Source organism: Sturnus vulgaris, chromosome 3 (assembly GCF_052056855.1).
Source record: "Sturnus vulgaris isolate bStuVul1 chromosome 3, bStuVul1.hap1, whole genome shotgun sequence".
Classification (NCBI taxonomy): domain Eukaryota; kingdom Metazoa; phylum Chordata; class Aves; order Passeriformes; family Sturnidae; genus Sturnus; species Sturnus vulgaris.
In genome coordinates, this window is record NC_142245.1 from 44,835,215 (window position 1) to 44,852,077 (window position 16,863).

The 16,863-nt window shown below is 38.6% G+C and overlaps 1 protein-coding gene across 3 annotated transcripts in view; it reads right to left on the reverse strand.

Moving 5' to 3' along the window:
- Positions 1 to 16,612, reverse strand: part of SIPA1L2 (signal induced proliferation associated 1 like 2) — a 123,561-nt gene extending 106,949 nt beyond the window's left edge. For all 3 annotated transcript variants that reach the window (XM_088161503.1, XM_014875061.2, XM_088161502.1), the window contains exon 1: positions 16,550 to 16,612. The gene's annotated coding sequence lies outside the window, so the exon portion shown is untranslated. The remainder of the gene's footprint in view (positions 1 to 16,549) is intronic.
- Between the last annotated feature and the right edge of the window lie 251 nt (positions 16,613 to 16,863).

Here is a 16,863-nt window from a genome sequence, read left to right on the forward strand (position 1 = left end):
GTATACTCTGTTTGCCTGACCAAAAAAAGAAAAAAAATTCTGTTCATCACCCTTCCACTCATCCAAAGTTCCTGAACTGTTACTAAATAAATAATTGATACAACCTGTTGGGGGGCAGGGGAAGTTGTTGGTTTTAGTTGGGGTTTTTTGTTCTGTTTTGTTTCTCATCCTCTCCATCCCCATCTCCCTGGTACAGCTGCAGAGAAGTCTCCTTCACAAAGCATTTTGAATGTGGGCAATTACAATTACCACCCCTACTGCTGTTTCCCATACCTTTGTTCTTTACTGAACAGCAAAACCAAAGGTAACTTAAAACTACAGTTTAGTCTCTGGTTAGGATTACCTAATTTTGATTCCTTTTCCATTTATGTTTGACAGATACTTTTTCCCTTCTATTACAAAAAAAAAAAAATCCACCAGAGATTTTTGACTGTACAAATTTTCCAGTTTAAATTCTTAAGGTCATTGTTCTTGCAGATGAGACTTCAGTAACTTATTTCAAATATGTCACAGTTGGTATGGTTCTGAACAAAAAACACAGTTTGTATTTCAGACATGCCTAAATATGCCAGCCTGCCAATCAAACTAGAAGCCTCCCAAAGGCACTATTGCACAAGAAGAGCGATGAGGAGAGGCACAGATAATAGCATGCCTCCTGTAAAACAAAAAATTGCTAAGAACCAGGTTTGTTTGCTGTACCAGATATATATGAAAGCAGTGCTTTTCAGAGATTTTTTTTTTAGATTTTACTGCCTGGGGTAAAGAAAAAAATACAACACATCTAAATTGTTGAATAGTTAGCAGGGAAACATTTTCACTTCTCCATGTGCCTAGTTTTTTCTCCTTCAGTAGGATAGACTCTGGGTTTATGTATTTAAAAAGGCCATCTGCTTCTGAACTTACATAAATGCCCTTAACAGTGGATTAGTCACAGATATTCAGTATTTGAGAAACTGGAGTAATAGCCACCTATGACAGCAGCAAATTAAAAAAAGTTGTCCAGAAGACAAATCCCCACCCCCTATTTCTATACACAGTTACATGGTTTAGATATCAGTACACATCAAAGCAATAAAAACAGTGTTAAAAACTGCATTTACACTTTTAACTTAAAATTCACCAGTTAAGATTTAACACATTTCAACACAACTCCGATATGACCTAATCTATGTCTAAATAAAACAACAGTAAGCACATTTTGGACATATTTATTTAAGAATATCAAAATATAAAACAAGGAGCCTACATTTCGATAATATTAATATATTCAAATAAGTTATCTGTAAAAGAAAATTAATTTCCATATTTATACAAAGAGTGCAACTCATTCTCTCCATATGTGTTTTTTAATTTTTTCCCCCAAACATTAGCAGCTCTCATTTGAGGTTCACACTCCTAGCCCATGCATAGGAGATAATACAAATTAAAATAATGTCATGCTGTGTCCCTGTGACTGGGACCTAAAAAAACCCCAAGTTTCTTGCTGCCTTTTATGTACAAATGTATGGACATCTCATTTGAGGACAGCAAGGCTCTGCACCTTTGTACGTTCTGCTACCTAGGGCACAGCTTTGGCACCAGGCCATGCCATATCTTCTGCCTCCAAACCAAGTCTCCCTCATTCATCCAGCACCTTGGTCTGCCATGTTGTTGTGGGCACAGAGTTTAGGTCCTGTTAAAAATTCAGTAAATCAAAGGAATTTAGCCTAACTTGAAACAAACTTTTGTTCAAGGCTGCTGAAGATCTAAAAACACATCCTTTATCTCAGTCATTAAATTGAAACTAAACCAAGACAAAACCTTGTATTATAAACCTTCTCCTAGGAAGAAGACTGGAATAAAATAGTGATTTACAACATATTTCAAAACTGTGTTTGCCACCACACAGTTCTATCTCAATAAAAATCATATATTTATATAACAATTTATACCCACTAAGATTGCATGATTTATTTAATGCTAAAACCTGCAGTAGAATGAAAGAGTAATAAAAACCTGCAGCCAAACAGTATAACATTTCTACCAGGAGTAGACATCTAGCAATCAAAAAAAAAATTTCTAAATCATAAACATCACAGACCAAGGATAAACTATCTCCTTCTGCTGACTTATAAACCCAAGATAAACAACAAAAGTCTCACCAGTGCTGTGCTTCAGACCTGAGAGTTTTGCTTCTTTTGCCCACTTGGAACAGACAATGAAACAGGCACTCAGAGTTATGTCTTATTTCTCTTTCTACATTCCAGATGTGTGCACAGGCACCCAGGTCCAAGCCACTCACCCCTCAACCCCTGTGGCAAAGACTTCCCTACTCCCCAACCCAAGATCAGGACTGTTGTTTTGCTTTACTTTTATCATGCTCAAGACAACTGTTTAATTGCAGTATAATGCACTTTGCCTCTATCACAAATATCCTAAATATCACCCAGCATGTCTTCCCCCTTCCCACCAAGGGACAGCATTTCTTGTTTCAATCATTACTATCATCTATAAGGATTTTAAGCAGCCCACACTTTTAAGAAAAATCAGGTACACAACTGCTTTTTGCAGAAAACCAAAGTATTTTCAAGTTAATCTGTATTAAAAAGTATAGACAAAAAGAAAGAAAAAAAAAACACAAAAGACCATCTAATATACTTTGGATATGAAGAGAGTTGAGCATTTTTGCTTGACAATTTTTTTATCCCCTGCCACAGGAGAAAAATAGTATTTAGTGTTAGTTATTGAAACAAACATGTTTTAAAAACTGACCATGAACTTCGAAAACACAGAAAGGTCGGAATTCTAGACCCCGGCACTCTGATGGGACAAATGGTCAATAATCTTGCAGGCATCAGACTCTGCTCTAGATAAAAATCAGACTAAGACAGTGGGAGTATGTCCAGGCACAGGCTTTGTCCCCTTTGTACTGAAAGTGACAGCTGAAAAGAATCTGTATCAGCCAAGCAGGGCAGTGACAGTTCTGTACAAAGACAGACTCACTTTGCAAGTTTTTCATTTTTTCTCATATATCCCTCGACCACAAAGGACAGTGTTACATTTCAGACACATTTTTTTTGTTCTGTGAGGGCCATAAGGTTAAGGCATTCAGAGTAGTTACTCACTTGTGGACTACTACACAAGCAGGCCATAATTTTGTTACAAACTGCTCACAATATAATAATGGAAAATTAGTCTTGGAAAAAGTATAGGGAAAAGACATACAAAGCAAGCCTGAGGCTTACTTAATATAAATCCCAAATTGTCAAATATTCTACTCAAAATATCAATGATCATAAATACAGAGATGCACTCCCATCAAAGAGCAGTAAGGAAAGAACTGAATGGGATTCTTTGGATACAAGGAAAATAATCCAAAACCATCATCTAAATTCATCTTATCTAGTGCTTAATGTGTAACAATGGACCTTGAAGTGATTTACTTTTTTTCAGATGAACAATTATTTTAATCTAACAAAATTTGAGAGAATTTTGTATAATGAAGGTATTAATAATTAATATTTTCATATTTCCCATGTGTTTTTCATTCACTTGGTCTTCTCTCTCCCTCAAGAGCATCTTGAAAGCAAAAATATCCACCTATTCTACAGCCCATCAGTTTGTGGAGAGAAACTGTTGTTACTATATTAACTTCCCAGAAAACATTGCCTTACACCTTCTTGCCTCTTAAACATGAGTGTTATCAACTCTTCTAGCAAGATAAGGGCACCTTCATTAACTTAGCTTCTCCATGTACTCATAGTGTACAAGTTCTACAAATTGTTCATCTTTGATTACAAAGATAATATTAAAACATACCAGCAGCTATGGTAGTCACATAGGAGAGAGGAAAAAAGAAAACTGAAGTTATTTCTGTCAAAGATAGCAGAGTTATCCAATTTATGAACAACTTCCAGAGTCTATAGAATAACTGTATGTTTCAGGCAAGATGTTAAAATAAGAAAAACAAACCTGATTCCACATAAGACAAAATCTTTCTGTCAAAGTATTCAATATATTAATGACATAGAAGCTCAAGAGGCTTTCATTGCCAGCATACCCAAACATCACATAGTTGATTCATTTTATTACTTCACTTTTATTACTTCATATCCTATAGGTATTAAAGAGGGGGGGGAAGATTTAAAGGACAAGATTTGTATCCTGAAAAGTATTTAGGCATTTGAAGTCCATTAAACAAACAACCCCTCTCCAGCCTCCTCCTCCATCACCATCTTTGTGAACCATATACAGACTTTCTGGTCTTCAGAACCTCCTGTAATGTTTTTATTTCCTCTAGCTGCAGAGATAGAAAATCGTTTAAAGTCCAAGTTGTTTGAAAGGACAGAACACTCTCTGTCTAAAAAACTTACTCCATATTCCATTCTTTTAAAATGCATAGCTAGAAAAGGTATTTCACCAATTTGCCAGTGGTCAAGGGGCAACCTGTGGTGTTGGACTACTCAGGGGCTGAGAGCACATCCTCTCGGCAGCAATAAATGTGAAACCTTATGGGAAGGATGCAAATCTGAGCACACACTTCCCAGCCAGAAGGTGCCCAGGAGCTGACAGCCAGCTGTCCTTCACCAGGAGGTGTGCTCTGCCTCCAGCTTCCAAAGAGATAAACCACACACTGGGCTCCTTTGGGCACAGTAAACCACTCAGGGTTTCAGTGAGTTATGCAGCTGTACCACAGGCCTACGCTTTTTACACAAAGAAAAGTCATTTTTTGTTCCACAAGTGGGTAATGGCAAGTCAGTAGAGGGTTGTGGGAGACAGAATAGAGCACAAGTGAAGGGCATGAAAACTTTTAGTGCAGAATTAAAGACTCTATGTAGGAGGAGAAAAGTATTAGAGCAAAAATTATGTCATTACAGTTTAAGGAAAAAATGCATTCTAAGCACATTTTTTTTTTAATTTATTGTCAAAAAGGTTGAAGGTCATAAACATTTTATTAGAAGCTCAGATTTTAGGTTTCATAATATCTCATAACTGCAAGGTTTTATTGTGGTCAGCTTGACTATGAGAATTTTTATATTGTTGCTATAAATCATCTGGGCTACTGGCAATTAGTTGCAATTTTGTTGAAAGCTACTTTAAACGAAAAAAAAAAACTGTAAAGAAATAGAAAAATACAAAGCAAATATAGCAAGCTGTGTTTTTATTTTGGTGCAAGTAACCAAAACACTGGTATGTGATCAAATCTGTGAGTCAAACTACTATAGCAAGGAAAAGTCATAAAAATTAAACACTGAAAAAATCACCATTACAAGACAGTGATCTGTGATCTTTCCATTAAGAATTTATGTAGCAGCCATCCTGCCTTCATGAGGAGAAAAGGGAGGATAGAAGAGGGGACAGGCCAAGGCATTTTTTCCACCTCAAGCTGAACCTGAAAAAACCTAAAGAGCAAAGTACGTGCAGCTGATGTAATGCTTTTAAATTTGCAGAACAACAGTTCTCAATCACTTTCCTTAACAATATGAGGGTTTTGGTGGGTTTTGTTTATTTTGTTCAAGTACCTTTCCCATTGAGTAACCATGTCTCAGATTACTCAATTTGAATGATCTTGACAAAATGAAGACACAATATTTTTATAATTCTGTCCAAGTCATAACAAGTTAGAGAAAATATTTACTTCCCAAATACTGAGAAATAAGTGTTTACTCCATAAGGTTTGTTTCATCTTGCCATTTGCTTTCTTCTCAAATAGTCACCCCTTAAGTTTTTGTAAAGCACATCAGCTTCAGCAGTGCTCTTTTAACTTCCATTTCTCAGTTACTCTGTCACACTGTATAGCATTCAGAACTAGAAACACAGTTTATGTTAAGGTCAACATTTTATTTGGGTTAGTTTCATAACAAAGAAATATATTTTACATTCTCTAAAACTTCTCCATCATGCAGACAAAATAATAAGTGGAAAGATCAAGAGATCAATTTCAAAAGCTTAGTCCTGCTCTAAAAATGAAATTCCAATGAACAGACTTTTTAAACTCACTAATGAATTATTTAGTTCTGAAGATTTTACAAGATGCTGACCTCTACCTATCATTAATCTTAATGCAACAATTTTGGAGATTCGTAAGTTTAATAGAATTAATGTTTTAATTCATTTTTTTGCTGAAAGTATGGCTTAAAAAAGGACATCTGACTGAGCTTTTCCATGTTCTTCCATTTTCAGCAAAATAAAATCTTCAGAAGGCAAGTCCCAACTTTCCCTCCCAATTGACAAGCACTATCTATCAGGGTTATTTCAACTTTAAGGAATTTTACCCTAAAGGAAATTCTTTCCATTCTCTTTCCTGTTTGTTTTGATTATCCCAGCACGTATTTGCAACCTCTTTCATACTGAAGCTGAATGTTATACAAACGCCTGAAATTTTAAACACTTAATAAAATGGATTCTAAAAACCAAAACAGGGATCTGAAGGTCTGGTTCATGCTTTGGTAAACACAGAAATACTTAAAAGCATAACCACTGTGAAGCTGGATGAGCAAGAGCAGGAATCATCTCAAGCTTCTGAGGTTCTGTTGGCTCTTGTTTTTAGTTAATGAAACTAAGAGGTTAAGGCTGAACATTAAAAAAGTGCAAACATAAGATGTTTTCAGAATTGAACTATTTTAATTTGCATTTTTAAATACTCAGACAAATCACAGATTTTTCTTCCCAGCCACATGGATACCTCTAGTGTGGGATATTACAAGTTTCACCATACTAAAATTAGTAGCCAAAGCAAAAAAAACAAATACAAATCTAAGTTTGACTTGCTGAGACCCAATTTCAAATTCACATCCTGCTTTTTAACACTAAAACGATCTTTTGGAAGGGATCCAATGGAATTGCTCAATAGAAATTCACACATTCAAATTCTAGTATTGCTAATCAGGTTTTAAAATTCAGTGACAAGGTCAGCAAAGTATAACTGAAGCCAAACCTGAGAAGACATGCTATTGTCTTTATGCATTTATTTTATTGTTAAGTTCTATGCTTATAAAATATTTAACTGCCAATAATTTATTTGGGAATTCTTGTCTACTGGATTAAACAAAGAATATATAATATGAGCCTATAATGTGAGACCATGAGTTTTGTAAAAAGTGGAATCCCAGTATGCTGGAATTATCAACTGAAATTCTCAATTATCAGAGCAACTGATACCACCAAAAAAAGTTGTGGTATTTCATAGATTAATCCACACTGCAAGCCACAACAGCATTGTATTCAGCATTGTATTCAAGCAAGTTAGGCTTTTGTCCAGTCAAGTCTTAAAAGAAAAAATGAGAAGGCTGTAGATTTGACAATCTGTGCTACCTACCCCAGTGCCTCGGTGTCCTTAGTGTGAATTTTATTTGCAGGTGCCACATCAGAGCCTCAGCTGTTTCAGACAATGACCCTTGTCTCTGCTCCTCCTGCCATGCACCCCTGCAAAGGGCCTGGCTACGTGGTCCTGATAACCTCTGAGGTGTCACCTTGTGAGGCAGCTATGGAGCATCCCCTGAGCTTTCTGATGCCCAGGCTGGGCAAAGCCATTTCTCTCAGACTTTCCTTATGTGCTCCAAGCCCCACATTTTCCTGGCTTTCCATTGAATTTAGATTCAATTTACTCAATGTATTTGAGGAACCAAAACTGGATGGGGTATATCCAAAGTGGTGGCCTAAGGAATACTGAGTACTGGCAATCCACTGGCTCTGCTTCTGCTTATCCAGCCTGGCATGCTGCTGGCATTTGCCACTGCCAGTGAAGCCTCATGTGCTGACCCAGGTGTCAGGATGTGCAGGTCTCTTCCAGCAGAGCTGTCTCCCAGGAAGAGACTCCCAACCCGGTCCTGTGGCAAGGGGTAAGAAGATGCATTTATCCTTGTGGAATATCATGGGGTTCATCATGGTCCATTCCACCAGCCTCTCTCAGCTGCAGAGAACTGTCCTCGAACGTGTCATACTTCTACAGCCTGATGTCACATGCAAATTTGATAAGGATACACTTCATCTCTTCCTCCAGGTCACTGATCAAGGTACTAAACAAAACAGGTCCCAATACAGTACTCCACTTGTAACTAGTCTCCAGGTGGAATACAAACCGTTAAGTGCTATGTTTTGAGCCTGACAATCATGCTAAAAGCCTGGATAAACTGAAGATAAATGATGGTCCAACTGCCATAAGCAATATTACATCTAATCTGATGGCATTTACAATTTCAGCAGTACACAGAAAGGTTCCACAACTACAAATAAGTATATAAAAGATGCTCAGAAACTTCACATAAGGCTATTTAAATTACTGCTTAAGGGAAAAAAAAAAAAAAACTGAACACAAAACAAAAACAACTCCAGTAGATTCCTTCCTAATAAGGAAGAAAACATAGGACTAAAGAAAAATATGTTTATGTATGAAACATAAATAGTGAATGGGTTTAAGTCTCAGAATCTGTAAATATAATCCATGAAAATAAAAACTAATTTCATCACCCTAAGGAAACCTAAAGTCATCCACCTTACACGTGAATCATGAAATAGGAAAGACTTCACAGTGTAACAAACAAAGCGATACAAATAATTCCTTAAAGGAAGTTTAAACTTATGCATCCATTTAATTGATTACTATTATACCTACACCTGTCAGAGATACACTGACCCTTACTTTGGGGATTTCTAGTTGAGCAAGTGTTCACACCCACAGAAGACAACACTTGCTGAGAATTGTTTATACTGTGGAGTTGTTCTTTTCATTCTTATAACCGGTTGTTAAGTCACAAATACCTAACAGATGTCAGGTATTTCTTATTATTACTTTTCCCTGCAGTGATTACTGTAGCTGCCATAAAGAATACATACAGTTGTGCTGGGAGATGCACTTGAGACCCCTGACATAGAAAAAAAAGAAAATCTCTAACTTGCAACTTTAAACACCTCTGACCTACAGGCATACTGAACACTGGAAAATGAGTAGATAGGAATATTGACACTGTTGGGTACAGCCTACATAAGAGAGAGAAACACATTACTATTAAGCATCTGTTTTCCCCAGGAGAAAGAATTATTATTATGCATATATGTAAATATTCTATTTTAACAGTCAGCCACACAAAACAAGGGTAGATACTCAATTAGCAATTTGTGCATACAAAGACACAGTTTGTACACCCATTACCAGGCAGAAAGGTACACTCTGTACATTGATAGTTTTAATGTAATCTTACATATGTTACAATACTTTTAAAAATACAGCAGTAAAATACAAAGTAAAAACAAAATACTTCTCAAATGTAATATCTATCTGCTGCAGATCAGTGTAACAGAAAGAATGGTCACCAATTTTTATTTCCTAAAAAAACAAGGCTTATGCAGGCATAAGCAACACCTGCCTCCACTGCAAGATTTTTCGAGCCTGTTTGACTCAGCAGAATCAAATAGATAAAGTTTCAAGGGTAGTTATGCTCCTATATGAAACTTCATTTCACAGGTTAAACAACCACAAAGAAAAAGCACAAAGCATTCCAAGTGTGACAGAAGCAGACATTAGCAAAATTACCAAATCTGACAGTCTCACAGACTAACAAAGTAGTGTTTGCCTTTCACTCAGAAATCTCTACCAGAGGCAAAGATTTCAAGGGGTCCAGGTTAAGCACCCTGTCTCAGAATGTCGGTAAAAGCCTCTGCTCTGTCACTAGAAACTTCATCCTAAATAGGAAATATTGGAGCTCAATTTATGGTTGAGGTTTTTCAGTGTAACACTCTGAGCAACCACCTGTACAGCTCTTGATCAATCCACATCATCTATCCCGATTCCTTCTTGTAACAAACTGTTCAAGTTCTATATTTAAAGAGAAGTGGAAATGAGCAAACCTGTTCACACACTCTTACAGATTACACCAATCACCGTATTTACTCCATCTCATCTCACCAACCTTAAAAAGAACCTTTTGAAATGCTTTGCTATGCAAATAAGGTTGTGTGATTCAAAGACATGAACAAAGATACCAAGAAAATTTTAGGGGGAGAGGATGCAAACAGCAGAGGGTCTGAGAACACAACTCTGGAATACCTTTGTGTTCTCAAAAAAAAATGACAGCCAGACAAGGGAGAAAACATTCTGAACACTGACAGGTTTATTCTAATAGTTTCTAACTCTGCTAGGCAGCTTCCAGGACTGAAGGCAGATGCCTATGCATCTCTGCCAAATTATTCTATGAATGGACTGTTGTTTCAGTTGTCAGAAAAGGGAATTTGAAATAGAAAGCTATCGTTTTGACAAAAGGATTTTAAGTACCTGGACATTACTTAATCGACTACTACAGCTCAACCCAGATCAAAGAAGTTGGATCAAACTAAGGAATTCCTATATAATAATAATATAAAGGAGGATATGCAAGTGCCAAAATAAATCCGATGTTTTATATTTTATGAAATAATAATTTAAAAATCCCCAGTTATTTAAAAGCTTTCTTCATGTGATCTTCCCCTCTGAACATCCCATCCTAACAAGTTTCCTACCTCTGAACATCCCAACAATCTAAGTTATTGCAGTTGAAAATATTTGCACCTCTTGCATACAATGACCAGAGAATGACTTTGTAGTCATTTAGTTTGCGGTATTTAACAACATGCATTCTTTTTTCTAATTTACCATGTAACAAGAACAGAACAGTAGCTCTTCAAAATGCCAACACCTCAACAGTTATTGTGTGGCTTATCACTGAACACCAATTTCATCCGAGGTTTTTGTCAAAGACATCACAAACTCAACCTAACAGAAACCCCCAGTTGATTTCACTTGTTAGCTCCAGTGTCAGACTGCAGCACACTGACATAACATAGCTTTAAACTAATTCCTACCTTGTCTCAACTCTTATCACAAGTTCCACACTGTCAAATTTCAAGCTTTCTTCTCTTAGCCTCAGATACAAGAGAACAGAAGAATAATGAGAATACTGCGGAGAAAACAGGCCATGGGTTTGTAAATACAACGGGTTGTTTTACATTAGTCCAATGAAGAAAAATTATTCTCACACTGGGTTTGCATTCATCATCAATTAGAATTCTCACACAACATACCCAGAGCATACTGCTGAACCCAAATCACAGCTGGCAATCCTGCAGCCCAGTCAGGCAAGGAATCCACTGCCTTTGAAAAAGCTCCCTCCATTGCTTTAGGGAAACACCAAGAGGAGCAAGAATAATAAGCTGTTGTCCTGACAACCTTACAAAGTAAAAGCGAGGCTTACTTTACTACAGCAGAACACTACAGACAACCTGATCACTGTAAACTGCTCCTAATTTTTCAGTTGGCACTGCAATAAGCAAGGCATGAGAATGTATGAACAGACACAGTCACACTCTTCTGTTCTTTTTTTCCCACTTTGTGTCACACTAGTATTACAACGGGATTTGAACAGAAAGCCACAAATGAGAACAACCAGAGAAAAAGAATGATTAAATAACTTGCAATCTCAAGTAGGAAAAAAAAAATCAAAACAACAAACATGGAAAAACTCTGACTGAAATATCCTTTCTTTCACAAATATCTTCTTCACAAAATACAGGAAATAGAGCTGCTTTTTTGCAGTGACTATTTTGATAACTATGCATTAATTTCAGTATTCCTTTTAACTCCCTCACATGAAAGGCAAAAAACTAGCAAAAACTATTTTAGCACTATGTGCACTAGTTTAGCACTTTAGAATGTTTCACTCTGCCCTTAGTCACCTTAATTGCCAATGAAATTGACAATTTCATTGTCACATCCCTTCATAATTTATCAGATTTGACTGAAGTGACCGTAAAAATCCAAAATGAAATATAAGGTGGCCCAGAATCTCCTTTCCATCTCATATATATGGAACAAACAAGTGAAAAAAAAATCAACTCAAAACAAAACACCAAACCACTAGAAAAATTTATAAAGGTATTAAAACACATTTTATTGCATTTAAATTAACATGACACAGAATGTCTAATGCTCCCAGAGTACCTTTCCTAATAAAAAACATTAAAAGCATGTAATTGCAAAACGGTTCTATTATTTCATCACAGTTTGTATCAGGTTTAAAAAAAAAAAAAAGCTAGTGAGCCTAAAGGGAAATGGAAGGGCAAATTGATGAGTTTTACGAGAGCTTTGCATCTTTAATCTTTTAGTTAGTCTTTGAAGCAGAGGTATTTCACAATATAACTGTTCAGGTGTAAGTTATATGAAAATGATTTGATGGGATTTATGTTAGAGGACACATGATACACATAAATGCAGGCAGGCATTATCACAATCCACAGCCACTATGCCAGTGAGAATTCAGGCAGCAAAGGGAGAGGGGGAGGAAAGAAGAAACAGCAAACAATACAGGAGCACTGCACAAATATCTGCAGAGCTGGGTATGCGACTTTGCCGGATCCAGAACAAGAAATGAAGACATTATGTAAGAAAAGATTCAAAGTCAATGGCAAAACTCCAAGCCCTGTGCTCAGAATTTTATTTAAGCTGCTGAGGGGGAGGGGCAGGCAGACAATTTCAGCTACTGCCACCTTCCAGCCTCCCAGCTACTACAAGCCAATTTACTACTGCTCCTCTAGCCTCTAGACTCCCTCACTTTCAAAAAATAGCTACAGTATCTTTCTACACTACACGTCACAGCTTACAAAAAAAAAAAAAAAAAAAAAAAGGCACCTACAGGTCTTTTTTCCAAAGGAGCACAGAATCCCCAGTTAACAGCACTAAAATGAATGCCTAGTTCATTTCAAACATCTACTATTCTAAAAATGTCTTACAAGTATCAAATCCAATAAAGCTGTTTGCTTGCATGTCCAAAAAGACGGGACAGCAGCTGGTTACATTTATTACACGTTCAAAACATTACCTCCATAAGGATTCAAGACTTTTTTTAAACAAAACCTTTAATTATGTATGCACTGGTCATTATTTAAGAAATTCCAGAAAACCAGAAGAATCCACTTAGAAATCTTGAGTAGCTAACTGCTGATGTAATTACAGTTTCATGATCCAAACAGGAGTCTACATATCTTCTAGCAAGAACTATGGTGCAAACTAATCACAATGACATTTCTGCCTACTGCTGTCCTGGCTAACTAAAAACCAGAAGAGTATCACCAATTATAATAATCCTTTTCAATCTTCTGCTCATTCAATTATGCCTCAAAGTGGCTTTAAATCCAGGGTCAGTGCTTTACTACAAAGGAAGGCAGGTTCTCTCTCATTTACTTCTGTCAGGATAAATCAGATGTTTAACACTAAGTAACAAACTATTAAAAAAAAAAAAAAGAAAAAAAAAAAAAGGGAGACAGCTATTAAAAAATGTGAAATCCTGACAATTCTTAAAATTCTAACCAGTCACAGGACATCAGTGAATGTAATCAGGAATTAATGTTATTCTTAATGCAATTTATGTAAACACCTAGTGTTTTACAAACAAGCAAACAACTATGAAACATACTAAATACAAATTCTTACTGGATTATTGAATTTGATAGAGACAGTCCTCATACTCTTCTGTCAAAATTCAAATAGAATTCAGGGTAGAAAAAGACTATGAGAGACACCCCTACCTTAAACTTCATAAACTGTCCAGATTTATAAAAGGATGAAAATTGTGCTGAAAATAACGAGATAAACTGAAGATGGTCTTGACTTTGCAAGAGGTAACATTTTAAAAAGTGAGATATAAATTATGTTGCTTAATACAAAAAAAAATTTCACTCTGGGGACAGTATTGCAACACACAGAAAATAAACAGCCACCTCCACTTCACTGATACACAGCCCAGCTTACCCAAACATTTTAAAATTGCAAAGCATGTTAAATTGCAAAGAAAAAAATTGCATAGAAAGAGAAAAGAGCATTTGTCAAACCCTAATTTCATTTCACACTGTCAAAACAGCTACTGTTGGTAATCTTGGATGACTAACGTGAGAAACTAGATAACCCAGTGCCCCACCCTCTTTCCACAATCTGTAACTTGTATTAACATAACAGCATAGCATTCTTCCCTCTGTATTACCAAACTAGATCTCTCAGCAGTAAAAGACAGGAACCTACTGAAAATATTTTAACATCCAACCATCTAAATATAATCCTATCTCCAGCCAAGGCAAGGAGAAAATATTTCCTTTCTCCTGCAGTTTGAACAGGTGATCTGCAGATAAAGAGCTTAGGTGCAATGCCTGCCTATGTCCAGTATGAAGCTGGAAGTGGAAAAGCGAACTACCTCGGTTCAGCCATAAAAGTCAAAAGCAGCAAAAAAAATGGATGGTTTTGCCTCTCTGACCACTGCTTTGCTTAGTTCCTCGTTTGACTCTATTCATTTGCAAGAGTATTTCACAATGCACTTGAGTAATGGCATGTCAGTAAATGCCTACAAAAAGAAGACCATATTATCTTTCTTTCAGGAAAATGAAATATAAACCTTTAAAAATACTCTGATATCCACAGTAAGAAAATACCAGCTACAAAGAATTAAGGGTTTGTTTAGTCCTAAGCTTCACATTATATCCTTGGCATACATGAATGAAATGATCTTTAATTGATCCAATAGGATTGGTGAAACAGTCTGGCATTCTTACAAGCATTCCTTCTTGTTACATCTAAGTGCTGCATGACCTGCTAAGGTAACCCACTGGGCATGCAAAACCAAGACAATACATTCAGAGACCTCTTTAAATCTAGCTTTATACGAATGCTATATAAATTATAAATCAACTGTTGTGGACCCTAAGTGATGTTTAAATATCTATAATGCATTAGAGCTCTTGATGATTTAAACATGTTTGCATAAATAATAAAAGATATTTCAAAGATCAAATTCGAAGATTGAAGTATTTCAGAGCTACCACGAAGAAACAAATAATGCATTCCCACTGACAAAAGGCACAGTTTTGTAAAAACACAAGAGTAATAAGGCATCAAGCCTAGGCATTTCTATATCCAGCAGGCTCTGAAGCACTATGTTTCTGAATCCAACTCCGAAACGTTTCACTTTAAGGTAGCTAGGTACAGAATCTAGGGGGAAAACATCTGAACAGACAATACTAATGCCCTATGGTCCCTTTTACAATAAGTCCATCAAACTAAGTAACAACTGAGACTGAATTATTGGCTTTTCCCCATTTTCAAACATCCTGCATTATCCAGCTGCCTTCCTTTCTAGCAACGTAAATATTATGCAGTTACCTTCCAACTAAACAAACTTTCTTTAGATATTAGTAATCCACATGTAAAATAAAGTCTAAAGCAGCAACATGAGCTAATCAAAACAACGAATTATGCCAGCTAGTAAGCAAGCTTCAAATCTGCTCGTGTCTAATCGGAGCAGAACTGACCAGAAGATAGTTTACTATTTATGTGAAGAAAAAAAAAATGGACATACACAGAAATAGCAGGCTGCAGAGACAGATTACATGCTTCTCTTCCCTGAAGGATAGCTGATATAAGAAAGCCATCTAGTGTTAACTTTCAGAAGTGAAAACTGCGCACAAAAGAGCTCCGGAAAATTTACATGTGCAATTCTCTTTAACTTTGCATGTCTTTTGCATCATAAAAAAATAAAACTCGTTTCCTCCAGAAAAGACAGGCTGAAAGCAAGCATTCACGCTACCGATGTATTAAAATAATGCAGCACCAAGTACTAAGGTAGTTTACTGACCTACTTCGTGAACCTTAACAGCCATATCTGAAATTTGTCAGCTTCGGAGTTGCCTTTGTCAAGCCTGCGGAACGCTACTTCCCCCTTCGCAGGGGCTCTCCCAGCGCAGCCGAGCGCTGCCGCCCAGCACAGAAGGGCTGCGAAGCCCAGCATAAAATCTGCGGCAAAGTTGAGCCGAGCTGGCTGCTATTTAACGAATCGAAGTTTAGAGAACGGACCCCTGAACAGCTATCGGAGTAGTACAAGATAACAAAGAGCGCAAAAGGATGCAGCCTGCGCCTTGGATCCAGCAACCAAAATAAAACGGGATTTAAATCATTTAAGGAAACTGCACGGCCTGAAAAGGCTTTCCCTCTGTTACCCCAAGGGCTTGGCGGTCCCCGCTGCCCCGTCCCCGCTCTGAGCAGCAGCTTTCCCCTGAGACGTGCGATCGGGCAAACTTACTCCGTAATTGCCATTATTCTTGGAGTGAGACTCGGAGAGGGGAGCGGGGTGCTCGGGCTGTCGCAGAACCGCCCCGCAGGTGACTGGCGACCCGGCGGACACCCCCGCCGCCCCCGCGGCTATTCCCTACGGGCGGATCGCATCGCTATTTATAAAGGAGACGTGCGGGAGCGAGTCGCCCCGGCCACAGCCACCCCACCCCGGCGCGGTGGGCACCGTGTGGCGACCGGGGCGAGAACGGGATGCCGCTGGGGAAGGGGGGCTCGCCGCTCCCCGCCGCTTCCCCACCCGCCCCAGCCCTCCGTCCTCCGGCGGAGCCCGGAGAAGCCGAGCCTCCCTCCTAAAGGCAGCTGAGGGAAGAGGAGATGGGTCTGTCCTCACAGCACCCTCTTCCCTGAAGTGCTCCGGAGCCGTTGCCGGGAGGGAAGGCACTCGCACGCCCGCGGGGCACGGACGCGGAGGCGGGCGCCGCTCCTTACCTGGTGCTGCCGCGGCCGCCGCTGCTGCCCGCGCTCCGGCTGCTCCGGCCGCGGGACCCCCATTCCCCCCGCGCTCACGGGCTCCGCTCCGCTCCGCTCCCCTCCCGCGGGACACGCCACCCGCGGGGCGCCGTCCGCCGGGGTGCTGCGGGCTGCCGTGAGCGCCGCCGCTCCTCCTGTCGTTCCCCCGCCACCCCTTCCTGGCGCTCCCCCGCGCTCCGCCCGGCGCTGGGTCTGGAGTGCGGCTCCGCCGCCGGACGGGAGGGCGGGGCGGCGGCGGGAGGGCGGGGGCAGCAGCAGCGACACTCACACCC